The sequence below is a fragment of the Carcharhinus amblyrhynchos genome, chromosome 1 (genome assembly GCF_965287045.1).
Source record: "Carcharhinus amblyrhynchos chromosome 1, sCarAmb.v2.hapA, whole genome shotgun sequence".
NCBI classification, from domain to species: Eukaryota; Metazoa; Chordata; class Chondrichthyes; order Carcharhiniformes; family Carcharhinidae; genus Carcharhinus; species Carcharhinus amblyrhynchos.
In genome coordinates, this window is record NC_137324.1 from 73,427,936 (window position 1) to 73,446,639 (window position 18,704).

Here is an 18,704-nt window from a genome sequence, read left to right on the forward strand (position 1 = left end):
AAAATGGGGTCACTAGATTACCTATTCTATGAAGACTGAGCTTGTCTGTGGCCAAAGACATTACCTTTTCGGCTGGTGTTACTATTCTGTTTAAAGCTGTTGATTTCTTCTGAAAACTGGAGTCATTTGACTTGCTTAGGACTCGAGTTACCATTTTAGGGGAGAGTGTGCACTCCATGTGTTGATTAATCTCAATGCTCTCGAAACGGCAATAGGTTCTATCCTTGAGATTTCAGTTGGAGCCATGGTAAAAGCAGCACAATGATTAGATGGTCTGGCCTATTGCACTTGAAGTAGTACCGTGAGAATTTCTATGAATGTATGCATGTTCTAAAAATACATACGTTAACACTTCCCATCCACAAAACCTTCTTACTCTTGTCATGCTTTTCTCACACCATTGTACTAGCTTTTTAATTCTAAGTTGCTCAAAATGTCCAGAGTGGAAACTGCCAATATAAACTTGCTACATTAGTTTCTCGCACTGCAGTGCCTCAGTTTTGTCTTCCACTCCTCAGCCTGCACTACCAAGAAGCCCTCGTACTGCAATTAATTCTTTGTCTCTGCTTTCATATTTAATTTTCAAGTTATTGTTTATAGTTAATAGTATATAAATTCGGATGGATGAATTTCACATGGAGTTGGAATTATATCTGTGCAACTTGCTACAGTAATCCCTCATTGTCTAGCTCATGTGCATAGAGCAGTGATAAGCAGCTTAGGCTAGTGTGTGGGCCGCAAGATTGAAATCAGGCTTCTTTACTAACCCAGTGGGCGGCACAGTGGCACAGTAGCTGTACACCAATCGTGGCCTTGAGTGGCTGTCTGTGCAGAGTTTGCATGTTCTCCCAGTGGCTGTGTGGGTTTCCTCAGGTGCTCTACTTTCTTCCCATAGTTCAAAGATGTATAGGTTAGGTGGAATGGCCATGGTAAATACGTGGGGTTACGGGATGGGGCATAGGTAAGAAGTTCTTAACTGGCAGGCTTTGGCATCTGTAGGAAGAATTTGCAGGTTAATGATCATCTCATTTGGCTGCATTATGAGTGAAACTTCCTTAGCCATCAAGTCCTGGGGTGGAATTTGAACCCAAAACATCTGGTTCAGAGACAGGGGGTGGGATTCTCCAGCCCAAAAACGGGGAATCCCACCTGAGGTCAATGGACCTCTGCATGGTCCGCCTCTCCTGCCCGCTACGATTCCCTCCAAGGTCTCTAACCACTGTGTCAAAAGATCTCTCACATTTAACTCAGGACATTGCATTTCATGATAAAAAACTGTGAAGGCAACAACACCATTTTGACTCACCTTTTATATTCTTCTCACCTCCAATCATGGTTCATATCTCAATTCTGCAGGTGTGATTCAGGAACGCTTCCAAAATGTTAAGTTTTTAAAGCTTGTTTATTAGTGTCACAAGTAGGCTTACATTAACACTGCAATGAAGTTACTGTGAAAACCCCCTAGTCGCCACACTCCAGCATATGTTTGGATATGCTGAAAGAGAATATAGCATGGCCAATGAATCTAACCAGTACATCTTTCAGACTGTGGCTGCCTCAGTGAAAATTAGAGGTTCCGAATTACTCACTTCTAGAAAAATGCTGCCAACTTCTTTCTCTCCCTTTTCATGCCATTGAAAAGGGCCGGCATTGGAAATGTGGACACAACGTCCAGATTCTGCACCCCAGCCACCATTTTACTCCCCCACCTGACACTGTTTTGTGCTGAACGAGACCCTGAAAATTTGGCCCCTAATGTTTCACATGACTGATACTGGTATTAGGTTTAGTTTGACTGAGCGTTGTAATTACACCATCAGATAGCAGGGTTATAACAGTTACATTAGTGATGTTCTCTTATTATGCCACAGCAGTGGCAGAATGAGAAGAATTCACACTGGTGCAATAGGTGTTTTTTTTTAAACTAGCAGATCCACCGTGAATAAAAAGTGAAAATGAAAAAGGGCTGCACTGTTCCATGGAATGGATTTGAAAAGAAGTTCCAAGGGAGAAATGTTCAGGAAGCAAAGCATGTGTTTTTTCCTATTTTGTAAGAATACTTAACTTCTCCATTTGCTGCATGCAGGTAAATAAAGTGTATTCCCCTCATAGGCCACAGCCCACTATCAGTAAATCTATCTGAATAACGTATAGAGAAGAGCATCATTATAGGAAATGGTTTTATTGGGAAGATATTAAATTTGTAGCAGGCAGGCAGCACCTGTAGAATGTCTAACCCACGCAGCTAAAAGATCCAGTGCCCGCCAGCATTCTAACAGACAAAAGTGCTGCAGATGCTGAAATGCAAATTTTAAGGAGCTGGTTGGCTTCCTCCTGACCTCGGCCAGACTTTTGAACAGATGCAATGCTAGCATATTTAATTTTTCACACTAATCCCATAAGAACATAAGAAACAAGTGCAAGAACAAGCAATTTAGCCCTCCTCTGCTGTTCAGTGAGATCGTGGCTGATCACCTACCACAATTCCACCTTTCCAAATTATCAAGACTCCATAATTCACTTAGTATACAAAAATCCTTCAAACTCCGCTTTGAATATACTCAACAACTGGGCATCGGAAGCTCTCGGGTACAGAATTCCAAGGATTCATAACCCTCTGAGTGACTAAACCTTTCTTCTTGATCCCAAAAAAGTAGCGTCTTATTCTAAAAAGGTTCCCCGAGCAAGGAAAACAGGCTCCAAAAAACAACTCTACTCTTTCAAGTACCTCAAGAATTTCATGGGGTAAGGTTTTCCAAATGGCAGCATGTCTACTACCTTGTGGGCACCTAACACTCTAGAGGTCTCTTCTCAGAGCTATGGGCCAATCATTTTGGTGCAGTGACCATTACTGGGACTACAAGCAGTCCCAGCAGTCTAACTGTCAGAGCCCACAGGACCAGATAGACGTGGGATCTCATGGCACAGACAGGACAGTAGACACTGGGGCTGGGGGGAGTTGGGGAGTTTGATGGCAAGGTCAGGTGGAGAAGGAAAACCTGGGGAGAGGCCATCAGTGATGGAGACAGCAGGAATTGGAGTCCTTCACATCACAATTGCATCATTTTGCACCTTAGCAACAATTTGGGGCTCCAAGTGTTAGATTATTTAAACATGCAAGTAACATTCAAATGCGGCATAAAGACTACAGGCGTGACATAACCTTACAAAAAAAATTCTAAATGCTGAACAAGCTTTGCACCTATGGCAGCAAAACAGGGCCAGTATGATCGTGGAGGTGAGAAACCAGGCACGTTTCTCATTTTCTGCCTCACGCTTGACATTATCACTTCACCTCGTCAAAAGTTGGGCAGGATGAAGTCGTAAGATTGTGCCCCAAGATTATTTGACAATGATAAAAATCACACGCTGCTACCATACTCAGTTTTATATTTGAGTGTGAAAGGTACTTACCAAATGAAAAGAGGTGCTGTTGGAAATCTGAAGTAAAAAATGAAAGTGGAGGAAATGCAAGCAGGTCAACGTTTGTAAAGTGAGTTGTTAGGTTAACATTTCAGGTGTGACCCTGAATCAGATCATAATGTGCTTACCTTCTATTTGCATATGTTCACTTCGTAGCAAAGATGGTAGTGATTATGAGTAAAAATCAAGACACTTTTGTTTTTTCTCTATTTTACATTGGTTCTTGTTTTCATGTCACACTCCCTACATTATAGTACATTACACAAATTCTACTTAAAGAAGTGAGCAAAACAAAATTGATACTGTTTGTTGCAATTGGCGGTATTACATGTCAAAAAAACACCTCAACTCTGTAATCTTATGTTATGTGACATGTTTCTTAATTGCATAATAATCCCATTCAGCCCTTTTTTAAAGTATTAGTGCCAAGTCACATAGCTCTCTGAGTGTTATCATATATCTATAACACTTGTAATGCACAAAAGATTTGCAGTACCTTTAGCGCAAACAGATCGAATGAACATTACTTAATGTTCAAGTCAGTCCTAAATAAAGCAAAGCAATATAAACTGCCAAAGCAGAAAAATGAAAAAAAAATTGTTGTATTTAAACAGTTTTGAGATTTGATAGTGGGGAACAGAGAATGGGAGGGTTGGCCAGCAGGCGAGTCAGCCAGTGGGGGTGTTGGGAACAGGAAGACCAGGAGTGCCAGTGGTGGTAATGGTGACGGGGAGGGGTTGGGGTGCACAAACAGTGGGAAACCCGAGGATCACGGTCAAGGAATGGGAAAGACAAGGATTGAAAGGTAAGCAGAAATCAATATCATATTTCACTTACAAATACAGTAGTATTGTCAGATGACGTATTTAGATTTAAAGGATATGTTTTCATTTTATTTTCCTCAATGGGAAAAGGCTACAGACTCTAACTAAGCTTCTACTTTTGTTGTGAAAGGAAAATCTGATTCCGTTAATGTAGTTTCATTTGAAGTTGCACTTTTCAGGTATGAAGCTACAACTTTTAAGCAAGGAATTGGTGTATAGAATTTGTATGAATGTGAGGCGCTTTTAGGAATTAAAGACCAAGTTGGTTACAGTATCCAGAACAAAAGGAAATAAATGAAACTGCTCACCCGTGTGGCGAATTCTACAGGGGAACACAAACTTCTTCATAATTGGAATAGCATTTGTAGATTATACTAAGGATACATAGAACCAGATGTTTGATCTGCTATGCAGATAATGATGCAGTTAGAAATGGTGAAATGTGCATACATCACACCCACAAGGTGAACAAAGAAAGAAACAAAAAAATTATTTTAAAATTGCTTAAATTTTTCAACAAGTTTTAGTCTATTGAAAAACTAAGTTATCTATGTTATTTTCACAAAGATGATTTGAAGTAAAGAACTGTAGATATGAAAATAGATTGGAGAGGTTGGGACTGCTTTCCTTGAAGAAAATAGCTCAGAGAGGAGTATGGTTAAATAGTGAGAAACTGTTCCCACTCAAGAGAACATCTGGAACTAGAGGGCAACAGTTCAAAATAATTGGTAAAAGAAATAGAAGTGACATAGGGAAAAACTTGTTTGAAGTCTGGAGTTAACTCTGTGAAAGGGTTTGAGATATTCAAAAAGCAATTGGGTGGCTATCGAAAAAGAAATAACTTGCAAGGTTACAGGGTTAAGGCAGGGGAGTGCGACTAGGTAGGATGCTCTTTCAGAGAGCCAGTGAAAACTTGATGGGACAAATGGCCTCCTTTTGCACTATCATAATTCTGGTATTGCAAACGAGCTGGTTGATAACTGTAGGCTTGCGTGATTTATAAGCATGTATTTGACATTTATTACAGCAGTTAAAATCACTGTCACATAATAATTGTTGCCCTACACTACATAAGAATTAGGGATGTGTTCAGCTGCTGTCAAAGACAACGGAGCAAGAACCTGTCCTAAATCTGCTCATCAACTCAAAAATTATGCTACTCTGTGAACACTCTGGCAAGTACTGCTGCTGTGAATACTCATCTGCAGACCATATACCAAAGCCTTATTAAAAACTGGCAAGATTTTTCACCTGAGTCTCAATATAATTTACTGATCACTAGAGCAAAGTGCACTGTTCCATATTTCCATAAGAAGTAGGAGCAGAAGTAGATCATTCGGCCCATCGAGTCTGCTCTGGCATTCAACGAGATCATGACTGGTCTGATGTGATCATCCTCAACCGCACTGTCCGCATTATCCCCATAACTCTTGATTTCTTTACTGATTAAACATCTGTCTATCTCAGTCTCCTGTTAACTTGCTTTAGAAGCCAACGCAACTCCTGCAGGATTGCCCTTGTGCATCATTCAGCACCTACAAATCAAATGTAAAAATTATGCTTGCCACTCACGGCTCTTTATTTCATTAAAATATAAAGTAATTCCCAACATGTGTGAATTCCTGTCATAAATTCCATTCAGACTAGTGTATATGTGTAACCCTGTAGCTTTTGAAATGATAAACTGAAAGGATCCTCATGTTTGAGTTTCAGCCTTTTAAATGATGTTTCCTTTTAAACAGTGTACTATACTTCCAACAAAGTGGGCTATACACCATGTGCTCTAATAGTTCAGATCTTAGATATTGTGCCCAATGAATAACAGTTTTATTTTACTAAATCACTAGACAATTTTCTACAATAATCTTTCCTTTCCACTACCATTCTGTTTGTCTCATTTTGACACCATGATATACAGTGAATCATTAAGATTTTGTTTAAAAAGCGCTGCAGGGAAAAGCCTGGGAACTATAGGCCAGTGAGCCTCACAGCTGTAGTGGATAAATTGTTGGAAGGTATTTTGAGAGACAGGATCAAAAGCAATTAGAGATACAAAACTGATTAGGGTCAGTCAGCATGGCTTTGTGAGTGGAAAATCATGCCTCATAAATTTGAAAGGAGTTTTTGAAGGGGTAACCAAGAAGGCAGATGAGGGCAGTGCAGTTGATGTTGTCTACATGGACTTTAGCAAGGCTTTGACAAGGCACCGTATGGTAGGTTGTTGCATAAGGTTAAATCTCACGGTATCTAAATGGATACAAAATTGGCTTCTTGACAGAAGCCAGAGGGTGGTTGTAAAAGGTTGTTTTTCAAACTGGAGGCCTGTGACAAGCGGTGTGCCTCAGGGATCAGTGCTAGGTCCACTGTTATTTTCATTTATATTAATGATTTAGATGAGAATACAGGAGGCATAGTTAGTAAATTTGCAGATGACACTAAGATTGGTGGCATAGTGGACGGTGACAGTGAAGAAAGTTATCTCCAATGGCAATGGGATCTTGATCAATTGGGCCAGTAGGCTGATGAATGGCAGATTAAGTTTAATTTAGACAAATGCGAGGTGATGCATTTTGGTAGATTGAACCAGGGCAGACTTACTCAGTTAATGGTATGGTTACTGAACAAAGAGATCTAGGGTTACATGTTCACAACTCCTTGAAAGTGGAGTCACAAGTGGACACAGTAGTAAAGAATGCATTAGGCATGCTTGGTTTCATCAGTCAGGACACTGAATACAGGGGTTGGGACATCTTGTTGAAGGTGTACAAGACATTGGTAAGGCCACACTTGGAATACTGTGTGCAATTCTGGTCACCCTATTATAGAAAGGATATTATTAAATAGAAAGAGTGCAGAAAAGATTTATTAGGATGCTGCCAGGACTTGATGTATTGAGTTATAAGGAGAGGCTGGATAGATTGGGAATTTTTTTCTCTGGAGCGTAGGAGGCTGAGGGGTGATCTTATAGAGGACTATAAAATAATGAGGGGCATAGATCATCTTGTCCCAAAGGTAGGGAAGTCTAAAACTAGAGGGCATACTTTAAGATGACAGGGGAGAGATTCAGAGGGGCAATTTTTTCATACAAAGAGTGGTGAGTGTCTGGAACAAGCTGCCAGAGGTAGTAGTACAATTTTGTCTTTTAAAAGCATTTAGATAGTTACATGGGTACGATGGGTATAGAGGGATATGGGCCAAATGTGGGCAATTGGGATTAGCTTATGGATTTAAAACAAAAGGGCGGCATAGATAAGTTGAGCCAAAGGGCCTGTTTCCATGCTATAAACATAAAAAAAGACATTGGGGGAAAACATTCTATCCTATCAATGTTTTACAAATATGTGATGACACTATCTTGTCTATTGTATTCATACATAAGTTCACAATTGCATGAAGATTACTATGTCTCTGTGGGAGGATTTCATTCAGCTATCAGCTCTTTAATAACATCACTCCAGCAAAGCCTGTAGAACTATGCCCAGTTCCTTCAAGTTTATGGAGAAGATGTAATGAGAAAAGCAAACATTAGTATATTTTTCAATGTATAGAAACATCAAACTACAATGAATGGAAAACCATTAGAATAAGACATTAGAAACAGGAACAGCACAGAGGCTGTCCAGGATCCTCTTCCATACTACAACCATGGAAAACAATTGCTTTTTGCCAAATTTTACTCATAACCTAGTATTGGAACTTCAAATACAGCTTGCCAATATATGATATTAATTTGCATATCCATTCATTTTACAACTCAAGCTCTTGTGTAAGCAACAGTTTTCCATTGCAAGGTGAACACTTCCTGTACATGATATCCTTTTAATAATGTCAAGGTCTACCAGTTCACAGTTACAGAATAATTCACTTTTTTGCATGGGATTTTTATAATGTTTTAGGGATAAATTCCTGCTTTCTCTGACACTTGGAATGTAAAAATTGTACAAGTGCAGTTTAATATTGTGTATGCCTTGACATTTTAATCCCTTTCAGGATTTATTTTTCCTTGCAACAACTCAACTCAAAAAGCTGCCAACACGGCAAGATTGAAGATTGCTAGGTATTCATGCTGATTCTTTATAAAAAATCCAAACAGAAAATGCTGGATGTATTCAACAAATCAGGCAGCATATGTAGAGTCTGGAACAGAGTTAAGGGCCTGGATTTTTAATTGTGACTGAAGTTGGGACAGGCTTTCCAGGGGATTCATCTGTCAGCAGTGGTGGTGGTGGGAAGATTGTGCGCTTTACTTTCCACTTGACCACCTCTGTGTTTTGTGAGGCTGCTGGCCCATTGGGCTGTTGTCTGCTCAATTCTGCAAATCAGTGGCAGGCCCTACCAAGGCTGCCGTCCATCTTTGCTGCTCATGCTTTGAAAACATCTGCTACCTGTTAGTAATGCTGGATGCCACAAATTGAATACCAGACCCACGTACAACTCAATTAGGGCAGTTACATTCCATAACAATGTCATGTGAGCAATGCAGTTGTGGCATTGGGTTGGGACCCAGAAATTATCTGATCATAAGTTTCCCAAACCTTATTTAAAAATCAAGCCCTTCATCAGAATTGGACAATGTTCTCTAGCTCATTAGAGGGGTCAATTTTTGTACAAAGCGTGCAGTAAGGTTTCTTGACTCAGTATGTTGATAGGCCAACTAGAGGTGAGGCTATATTGGATTTGGTGCTGGGAAATGAGCCAGACCAGGTGCTAGACTTGGAAGTTGGGGTGCATTTTGGTGATAGTGACCACAATTCGGTTACGTTCACCTTAGTGATGGAAAGGGATAGGCATGAACCTCGGGTCAGTAGTTTTAGCTGGGGGAAGGGTAATTATGAGGCTATTAGGAGAGAATTAGGAAGCATAGGTTGGACTAGGAGACTACAGGGTCTTGGAACGTCCGAAATGTGGAGTTTTTTCAAGGAGCAGCTACTGCGAGTCCTTGATATGTATGTCCCTGTCAGGCAAGGAGGAATTGGTCGAGCTAGGGAACCGTGGTGCACTAGGAAAGTTGATTCGCTGGTTAAAAAGAGAAAGGAGGCTTATGTCCGGATGAGACTCGAGGCCTCAGGTAGTGCACTAGAAAGCTTTAGATTGGCTAGGAGGGAGTTAAAGAGAGAGTTAAGAAGGGCTAAAAGAGGACATGAGAAGACTTTGGCTGATAGGATTAAGGAGAATCCTAAGGCGTTCTATAGATATGTTAAGAACAAAAGGTTGGTTAGGGCAAGATTAGGGCCAGTTAGAGATAGCAGTGGGAATTTATGTGTGGAACCGGAAGAGATTGGAGAGGCATTGAACCAATATTTCTCTTCGGTGTTCACGCAGGGGGACATAAATGTAGCTGAGGAGAACACTGGGTTACAGGGTTGTAAACTGGACAGTATTGCAGTTGATAGGGAGGATGTGCTAGATATTCTTGAGGGTTTGAAAATAGATAAGTCCCCTGGACCGGATGGGATTTATCCTAGGATTCTCTGGGAGGCAAGGGAGGCGATTGCAGAGCCTCTGGCTCTGATCTTCAGGTCGTCGTTGGTCACCGGTATAGTGCCAGAAGATTGGAGGTTAGCGAATGTTGTCCCATTGTTTAAGAAGGGGAACAGAGACTTCTCCGGGAATTATAGACCGGTGAGTCTTACTTCTGTTGTGGGCAAGGTTTTAGAAAAAATTATTAGGGATAGGATTTATAGTTATTTGGAGAGTAATGAATTGATTAGAGATAGTCAGCATGGTTTTGTGGAGGGTAGGTCGTGCCTTACTAACCTTATTGAGTTTTTTGAGAAAGTGACCAAAGAGGTGGATGGGGGTAAGGCAGTTGACGTGGTATATATGGACTTTAGTAAGGCGTTTGATAAGGTTCACCATGGAAGCCTTCTGCAGAAATTGCAGATGTATGGGATTGAGGGTGATTTAGGAAATTGGATTAGGAATTGGCTGGCGGATAGGAGACAGAGGGTGGTGGTTGATGGTAAGTATTCGACATGGAGTTCAGTTACGAGTGGTGTGCCTCAGGGATCTGTATTGGGGCCACTGCTGTTTGTAATTTTTATAAATGATCTGGATGAGGGTATAGTTGGGTGGATTAGTAAATTTGCTGATGACACCAAAGTCGGAGGTGTGGTAGATAGTGAGGAAGGGTGCCTTAGTCTACAGAAGGACTTGGACAAGTTACAGACCTGGGCCGAGAGGTGGAGGATGGAGTTTAATGCGGAAAAGTGTGAGGTAATTCACTTTGGCAGGAATAACGGATGTGTAGAGTATAGGGCTAACAGTAGGACTCTGAATAGTGTGTATGAACAGAGGGATCTAGGTGTATGTGTACATAGATCCCTGAAAGTTGGGAATCAAGAGATAGGGTTGTTAGGAAGGCATACGGTGTCTTGGCATTTATTGGTAGGGGGATTGAATTTAGGAGCCGCAGCGTCATGTTGCAACTGTACAAAACTCTAGTGCGGCCGCACTTGGAGTATTGCGTACAGTTCTGGTCCCCACATTATAGGAAGGATGTGGAGGCTTTGGAGAGGGTGCAGAGGAGGTTTACCAGGATGTTGCCTGGTATGGAGGGGAGGTCCTATGAGGAGAGACTGAGGGATTTGAGGTTGTTTTCGTTAGAAAGAAGGTGGTTACGAGGGGAACTTATTGAAACATATAAGATGATTAGAGGTTTGGATAGGGTGGACAGTGATAGCCTTTTTCCTCGGATGGAGAAAGCTAGCACGAGGGGGCATAGCTTTAAATTAAGGGGTGGTACTTACAGGACGGATGTCAGGAGTAGGTTCTTTACCCAGAGGGTGGTGAGGGATTGGAATGCCCTGCCTGCTGCAGTTGTAAATGCGCCTAGTTTGGGGGCGTTTAAGAGATCCGTGGATAGGTTTATGGATGATAAGGGTTTGGTTTAGGTTAGAGGGTCATTGTTTTTTAACTGGTCAGCGCAACATCGTGGGCCGAAGGGCCTGTTCTGCGCTGTAATGTTCTATGTTCTATGTAATGTTAGGAAGTGTAACAGGTTTTAATTACAGAGGCAAAGACAGCATGAAGAGGAAAAAAGATCAATGGGGAAGATCTATGATAGATGGGAGGCAGGAGAGGTTAAAGGTGATAATAGGATAATAAAAGATGCAAAAGGTGAATGTAGCCAGGTATAAATGACAAAGGAGTGATTACCAGCAACAACTGCTATCGAAAAAATGGAAGTAATGGTTACACCTGAAATTGATAAATTCAGGCACCTTACAGCCTTCTGAACGCTGCAACAATGGAAAGGTAAGGCACTGTTCTTCAAACTTCCATTGAGATTCATTAGAATGCTGTTAAAAGGCAAAGTCGCCATCGTCCCGGATACCATAGGCTCTCCCTCAAAGGGAGAGGTGACTGGTGACGATTTAACCCAAGGATCACCACACCTCAGGCGAGGGCAAGTTGAGGAAGTGGGACCTTCATGAATAATCTCAACCTAGTACAGGAATGGAACCCACGTTCTATTGGTGTCACTCTGCATCACTAACCAGCCAAGTGAGGTAAACTGAGTAGAGGTATTATGCAAAATAATGTGTTTCATCTCACTGACAATGAGGTAGACCGCCTCATAAGTAGCCACAGAATGCTCAACTGAAAGAAATCCAAATAAATCAATTTTCAAATGGGGAAAACATTTGAGGCCCAGGTAGTGGGAGGGAAGAGATAAAAGGGTAGATGTTGTATCTCCTGTGCTGCATTGCCTATGCTTGCACGTGAAGGTACCATAAGATATATAAGTGTGGATTAGGATGTCGTAGAGAGAACTGTCCTTTTGAAATTCTGAATGTAGTGGGGAGGAGTAGATGTGTTTAGCAGTAGCATTACATGGAAAGCGGCAGGAATAGTGGACGATGAACCACTGCATGTATGGACTGGTCTACAGGAGGTGAGGACATTGTGAATTTGGTCATGGTTTTGAAAGGAAGGGAAAAATACGTGAGAACATAAGTGCAGAAAATGGAATGAACATTCTATGAACCACAGTGCATGGGAATCATCTCTGGAGGAAAACGGAAGACATATCAGAAGAATAGTTTAGAAGTTGGAACAAATGCACTGGGGACAAAGAAACTAGGAGTAGAAAACAATGTGGGAAGAAGTGTAATCTGTGGGATCAGCGGACTTCTCTCTTAATTTTAATTTGAGATGTGAGCATTGTAGGCAATGTCCACCTCTATTGTCCATTATTATTACTATTGTGCATCTCTAACAGCTCTCAAGAAGGTGAGCCATCTTCATGCAGTTCATGCGGTGTAGATAGTGTTTTTATATAACTGAGTGGCTTGCTATGTCATTTCACAGGGCAGTTACTGTGACTCTGGAGTCACATTTACGCCAGACCAGGTAAAGACAGCATAATTCCTTCACTGAAGGACATTTATAAGCCGTGTAGGTTTTTACTCCCAACAATCATTATTCACGGGACTAATAATTTATTCCAGATTTATTGCTTAATTGAATTTAAACTTCCCATGATAGGATTTGAACTCATGTCTGTAGAGCAATAGTCACTAGCAGTGACATTATCAGTATGCTACCATATCCCTTGGAATACAGCAGATATTGCTCAATGGCCTATCCTTAGTAATGGAAACAGAGAAGTCAAAGAAGGAAGGGAAGAATTGGAGTTGGAACATGTAAAAGCAGAGGAGGGTAGAAATTAAAAGCATAATTGATTAAATTTTCCAGTCTGGTACAAGAGTAGGAAGTAAGAATCAATATAATTATCAAAAGATACATTTGAAAGTACATTTGTTTGGCTAAACAGTAATATTTAGCTCTCCTTTAATTACATAAGGAGTAGAAAAGGCAAGGAGAATGTAACAATAAGGAGGAGCTAGAAAAGAGAATTGGAACAATGATCAGCATGAGTCATCACCAAACAACAGGAGTCAAGTGAGATATCCAAATTAACTAAGATTATTGTTAAAATTGGCTGTACATGAAAGCTTCGCACTTATGCTCCAAAATTGATTGACGGAACTGGCAAGGTGGGAACAATAGTCAAAATTCTTTGAGGATGAGGAATAATATTGGTGGTAGCAACAGAATGAGACTCTTCAGTAAAATCTTCAATTAACACTAAAGGTTTCTGTTCTTACCCCGATCCATCCTCTGGAATGATTCTGGCATCAAATGCAAAATTCTGCAATTCAATATGGTGCTTATATAATTAAAAAGGTGAACATAAGACCCTAGAAATTTGGCCATGCAAGACTTGTTTTTCAACCTCTGAAAAGTAGCTTAAACCCAAAATATGGCAGGTAAGAGATTCAAACTCATTGTGAGTTGGTAAAGACCAAAAAAAATTAGTATGCAGTACCTAAGACTGGAAACAGATGTTAAATCCCTATACACATTTGTCTGAAGGCACAATGAAGATCCTGGACCAACGATAGGCAACCTAGTCTAGTGAATGAGTTGCATGAGTGGCTCTCCTTTATCAGAGTGGGCTGCAAGATTGACATCGGGCTTGTTCACTAACCATGATCCCATGATTAAAATTAAGTACATTCATGACACGCTGAATATTTCATGATGAGTTATAGAAAGTGCTAAATCATTTATATATTAATAGAACTGTCATTAAATTCAAATGGTGAAAACAAAATAAATATCTACACTTTGAATGAAGAGGTAGCACAGACCTCTCACAGTCAATGTTGTGTGTGATTAGCATGCACCTCACTTCACTTGCCCTTGCTTTACATGCATATCACTTCAGTCATACTGGTAGGAAGAAAATCTGTATAGACAAAAATCAACAGAATGTGGCAACTCCCTGGGTGGGCAACAATCAATAAAATGGGCCGCAAATGAACCACATGAGGCCTCCAGGCTGTAGATTGCCCACCACTGTCCTGCTGAACTTAGGAGGCAGCAGCATTACTAAAGGCATGGCACAAAATCCAGATTTATTTTGCAGGTAATTGTCAAGATGTGTTTGAGTTTCTAATGATTAATGCCAAACTTGTAATTTAACTTCTGTGTTAGAAGCTGTGATTTCTGTGCTGATGTTCTTCAAATTCATGTTAAGATTCTGTCCTATATATGAGTTTGCATTATTGTATTATGCTTGACATGATAGCTGTCAAGATAACCCCATAATGTGCCTTGGTGGAGATTCATAAAAGGGTTGTATCATGCTACCAAACAGTAACTAGACACAAATGACAACTAGGAAGATTGGGAGAAGTGCACTGATATTTAGCTACACGTGGCACAACACAGTCTGGCTGGGGCTAGAAGTACCCACTGTAGTAGGAGATGGCCAGGTAAATGACATCAGCAGCTATTAAGAGTCTTTGGGGATAATCACGTTAGGACATTGTGTTAAATTCTAAGCACATGCAGAAACAAGAAAGATGTAAAACTATTTTTTGTTGAAAAGGTGACGAGCAAAGATGTTTCTTGACAAAACATTTTCTTTTCTTAGGACAGAAAGTATCAAAATAGCAGTGCAGAAGTTAGCAGCACCTGATGTTTATTACTTCCGAATTACATTCTGATGTAAATTCCCTTTAAATGTACATAGTTGTACATATTCTGATATAGTCATTGAGCAAACTTGGTGTGCTCTACAGCAAATCCTCACTCAAAGTGTGGTGCCAGTCCTGAAAATCATGACTTTAAGTGAAGGTTCCCATAGGAATTAATGTTAAAACAGTGGTAAGGTTCTGTGGGACTTTATCAGAAAAAAAAATAAAATATCATACACTGTTAAGTTGAAATATTTCACATTGCTAAATTCCTATGCTGATAAATGATAAATTAAAATAACAGAAAAATATAACTTCCTACTTACAGTACCTCCTGCTCATCACCAATCCTGCTTCTTCAGAACTTCCTGATCCTTCTGGTCACAGCAAACCCTCCTCTTCACTGAGCCTCAAAGTTATGGTCTTGCCCTCACCCCAACCTGTTGTGGCTTCTCCTCTCCCCACTGTGAGTGAGGGCTCAGGAAAGAATAGTAAAGCAGGAGCATGTGAAAATAAACATGGAGGACTGTAGCATCCCCAGCTCAGCACTTTGGTAACATTGAGACTCACACTTCCACATCTTTGGAGCTCTTGCTTCAGATCAAATCTAAATTTTCAACAGGAACACAGGTCCAGAAAAGAAAATTGGCAAGAGAGTGATTTAGGGAATGGAGGTTTGGCATTAGAGTGGAGAAACTTGTAGAGTTGGAGTGGGAGAGTCCAGAACTGAAAAGGTCAAGGATGAGAAGCTGCAACATCAGAGGTCGGAGACAGGATGGGGATAGAGTCCGTAACCCTGAAATTGGGAAGAGACTATACCTTGAAGGTTGTGAAGTGGGGCGAAGCCACAACTTAGAAGTTGGGGAGTGAGGAGAGACGACAACTCTTGAGGTCAGGGAGTGGACAGAGATATATTTTCAGCTCCCATTCACCTCCATTTTCAGCACCAAGAGGGGTTAAATATCCTTTTTCCAGATCGTTACTCCAGTCCTCTAGATAACTAGTCATTAACACAATTACTATTCCATGGCAACTGATAGAAATCATAGAAACCCTACAGTGCAGAAAGAGGCCATTCAGCCCATCGAGTCTGCACTGAACACAATCCCACCCAGGCCCTACTCCTATATTTCTACATATTTACCCACTAATCCCTCTAACCTATGCATCTCAGGCCACTAAGGGCAACTTTAGCATGGCCAATCAACCTAACCCGCACATCTTTGGACTATGGGAGGGAACCGGAGCACCCGGAGGAAACCCATGCCATTTGATTGATAGGGCCAATCAGTACGTGGTATTTTGCTTAGGTGAGGATCCAGGTTTCAGAGTACTAGATTAGCTGAGATGTGTGAAGATTAATGCTCATCCAGCAGACAGAAAAGAGGAAACACTGCTTTTCTGTAATCTCAGCCAGGAAGCATACATCTCCAAATATTTGAAGAGGATCAAATAGACTCAGAACTTAAGACTGACCATATGGCATACCCATATTTTAAGTTTTGGAGCGAAAAGGAGAAATTATTCCAGGCAGCTTGAATGAAGCATAAATGTTGGCAACGAATGTCTAAATCTGTGTTGTGTATTATATGTAATTCTGTTTCCATGCTGTGTATTCTATGTACAGCAATACTATCACTGCTAGTCCAGGCTGCTGTGAGCTCCAATGTGACCATACTCTCCTTTCACATTGGGTGCAAATGTTGTTAATTTTGCAACATGCACGTACTAGCACCTTGAATTCAAAATCATTTTTGCAAATGTGCAAAAGATCACTTCAGCAGATCTCTTTCTATTGTGAAGACATAGGCCTGGCTCATTTACTATTTACTGTTAATATCTTTCAACACTTATCGACTGGCAACAGAAGAGGAACACATTTTTTGCTTCTGCGTTGCATTTTGTGTTTGTATTGCACTGCACTCTAACAAAATAAATAAAACCTTCAGAATTGATTTTAAAGTTATGCGGGCTAACAGTGGGGATCTCAACCACAGCATAGTTTAAACTTTGCCCTGAAGTTTTAGTAATCCGTGCTGAATTTCAATTATAAAAGTAATTCTGCCAAGTTGAACAGAGAATCCGTTTTAGCAAAGGTGCCACATAAAAACGGACTCCTGAACAAACACCACCAAATACAAACTGCAAATAGCAAACATACACACCAGAAATGGTAGTCGAGGAAAAATAAACTGAATGACAATGGTCACAAAACTACAAGTGAGTTACATCACCCACAACACTTGTGCTTTACTTTCTATAAAACATTAGTTCCCAAGTGCATCTTAATTTTACAATCCTTGCAGTGTAACATAAGCATGTTCATATTTTTAATGTATAATTCTTCTTGAGCTTACTTAAGGTTCTGACTGATTCAATGTATATTTTGAGATTCCACCCTCGCCACCCACCCCGCCATTCCCGTACGTAAGGAACTGAAGAGAGCCACCAAAGACAGGTGCTGAATTCTTTTGGCCTCAGAAGCACACAATCGCTACCAAACCTGCAGTTGGCCATACATTCTGGCTCAATCGTCAAACATCAACCTGATTTCATCAGATGCCCAAGTAAGCTCCCTTGCCGCTTGTAAATGAGGCCAGGTATTCTTCCACCTTGCCTCTCATAAGGGGCGGCTTTTCAGCCAGCACACTCTACCAACCTGCTGCCCACCCAATGATCAACACAGACCTCTTGGACACAATTTTAAGTCTGCTTAAGTTACTGGGTTTTGGATAGGTTAAAACCGAGGGACGGCAGGACTCCACATCAATGTGATGCACACCCATGCCGACAGATAAATAGCCTATTGTCACTCACCCCTCCAGCTTCACACACTACGAATGACAATTTGCTGAGAAAGCACTGCTTAAAATTTATGGGTTGCCAACAAGGAAGCCAGCCAACCACAAGTCTGTACTTGAAAAATTATCTCACCTTCCCCCAGTAGCTGTCAATCTCAGTTGATGATGGAATAGACAAATCGGGGGAAGCAGAACACATATACATTTTAAAAAAATAATTTTTTTTCAATTCTGAAGAAGGGCCATCGGCCTTTGTCTGTCTCTAAACAGATGCTGTCTGATCCTGAGCATTTGCAGCATTTTCTGTTTAGATTGTACAAAAATGTTCGATTCGAGTGCAACAAGATTCGTCCACCAAGTAATTCGAAATATTGTAAAAGTGCGCAGAGGACACGTGAGTTTCTCATGGGACACGATCACAAACCTCAAGTACGTGACCCGAAGGTCAACACTAATTGAGGATTGATGCCCTCTGTTTATTTAAACAGTCTGCTGTAACACATAAACATTTCAAAGCTGCGCACACAAGTTCCTTACGAGAGCTCGGCATTAAGCACCGTCGTTCCCTGACACAAGACAATACTCCACCGTACCAAGGTGCGAAAAAGTGATTGCAGTACAGTATTTATAAAGTGGAAACACTTAATTGCCTTTCTTTTCACCCGTTTCACGAATAACTTACGTTTCTTTCAAAAAAGTGCGCTTACACGTCACGACGATTGCCCAAAGTGTGGTAAGCGACTTTAAAAGTAAACTATAGCAGTCTCCAAAGCCGGGCACAAGATTGTTTCCGTCCTAGTTCTGCTCTACAGTCGTACTGAAAGAGAACAGCAGCAATTCCTACAAGAATATAAAGTGAGTCCGGACACGTGTCCTTTCTCTTGTCCAGGCAGGAGGCGGTGCACTCTCCTCAACACCCATACTGCCAGTCGTCGCAAACTCTTGTCACGTTTCTCCAGTCAAAACTTGTTACCAAAATCAATGTGACTTTGCTTTTCAAATAGACTTCATGTTGCCATGGGCTAAAATATTTTGAAGTTTTGTGAATTATTTTCAAAGATTTAAATTACTGATCCAGCTGTGCTTTTTCTTGCCACTAATTGAAAAACAACCTTGAATAAATACACTGAATAAAATTAAATTCCTTTTGTACTGCATTGGATTTC

The 18,704-nt window shown here is 40.7% G+C and overlaps 1 protein-coding gene across 3 annotated transcripts in view; it reads right to left on the bottom strand.

Moving 5' to 3' along the window:
- slc7a2 (solute carrier family 7 member 2) overlaps positions 1-18,346 on the bottom strand; it is a 131,739-nt gene extending 113,393 nt beyond the window's left edge. For 2 of the 3 annotated variants that reach the window (XM_080186997.1, XM_080186971.1), the window contains exon 1: positions 18,221-18,346. The gene's annotated coding sequence lies outside the window, so the exon portion shown is untranslated. The remainder of the gene's footprint in view (positions 1-18,220) is intronic. The other variant, XM_080186988.1, reaches the window with a different exon arrangement.
- Positions 18,347-18,704: the final 358 nt, after the last annotated feature.